Source organism: Dendroctonus ponderosae, unplaced genomic scaffold (assembly GCF_020466585.1).
Source record: "Dendroctonus ponderosae isolate FM_Combo_2020 unplaced genomic scaffold, Dpon_F_20191213v2 Dpon_F_20191213_7, whole genome shotgun sequence".
NCBI lineage: Eukaryota > Metazoa > Arthropoda > Insecta > Coleoptera > Curculionidae > Dendroctonus > Dendroctonus ponderosae.
Window position 1 is genome coordinate 12,452,697 of NW_026018916.1, and position 1,449 is coordinate 12,454,145.

At 42.7% G+C, this 1,449-nt stretch overlaps 1 protein-coding gene across 1 annotated transcript in view; it reads right to left on the minus strand.

Annotated features, from left to right (window-relative positions):
* The window catches only part of LOC109538409, a 43,091-nt gene that overhangs the window by 14,726 nt on the left and 26,916 nt on the right, over positions 1-1,449 (minus strand). The gene's annotated exons all lie outside the window — the stretch shown is intronic.

Genomic DNA, 1,449 nt, shown 5'->3' on the forward strand with positions numbered 1-1,449 from the left:
CGTTTCGTCCACAACTGCGGTGGACATTTTCAAAGGCGATGAGGCAGTGGGCGAAGTGATCTCCCGTGCTTTCCGACTAAGACTGATTCAACTGCTCCATTTCTAATCATAATCATACTAATCATATTCACCATGATCTACGGATCCTTAGTGCTAACATCGCTAGAGTGTCTAACACTCTGTGTATCTTAAGATATCATCATATGACTAAATCTAAATTAACCTAAGTACCTAATCTAAACCTAAACCTAACAGCCTCTCTTGCTTCCTATAACTAACTTAAAGTTAGCCCATGGTCCTCGATGTGGTGCAGGAACTGGTCATCGCATGGGGTCCACGTCTTCTTCTTAGACTCTAGTCTGCGGTCACAATTGAACTTCTTGGTGCAAGAAACCCTGACGGTGGGATTATTGCTGTGCCGGATCCTATCCAGGAACCCTGACGTTAGGTTCCGGATGTGGTCCAGCAGGTCCTCTGTATCCAGGTCTCTTCGCAGGGTGGTGTTTCTGACGAAGTATGGGTCACTATCCTCAGTATTCTATTCTGGAATACTGCCAGTTTTTGCTTTTGCGGGTTGCTGGCTATGGACCATGCAGGAGATCCATAGGTCAGCACCGCGCGTATCAGTTGCTTGTAAACTCTGGCCTTAGTTCGTAGGCAGAGCTTACCTGACAGCATACTTCATACATATTCAACTGCTGGATTCCCCGTCGTATTTTATGCAGCCCAGCCGTGTGTGCTCATGCGTGGGGGATGGGTGGGGGTTCCAACGCTTTGGCGCACATGCTGTTTGGCGCAAAATGCGCTTCCAATCTGGATTGAGTGCCGTAATTTCTTCTTTTCTGTTAAAATTGTTTTGGTGTTTTAATATTTTGATGGCCTCTCTGGTGAGTCTAGGGTAGTATCTTTCAGATTGGTGCAGAATGTCAACTTCGTTGAAGCGTATTTGGTGGCCGTCTAGTAGTGCGTGCTCCGCTACTGCTGATTTTTCCGTTTGTCCCAATCTGCAACTTCGTTTGTGCTCCGTGATCGTAGTGTTTATGCTTCGTTTTGTGGTGCCGATGTATGCTCTTCCACATCCACATATCTACCTGGCGAGCATTATGGGGTGACGGAAGTGCATTGTCAGATTTCAAGGCTATTTCGATTTGTTGCTATTTTAATTTTTGTAAAAATGTAATATAGAAAAAACGGTTAATACAAATATAGGCAAAATATATATTTTTGAAATCAGAAAAAAAAGTCCTATTCGTATGTCTTAAAATATATAGGGTATTGTTACGTTTCCCGGGGTTCGAATGATTCCAGTAAGCAAATAAAATAACACAACAATTTATTGAACTCCCAAATACCAACTATAATAATCACTAACTCAAAACTATAGCTCGCGAATCGAACACACTCTGTATATCGCTTTAAATATTTCACTGTATAGCTGTCTGATTAACT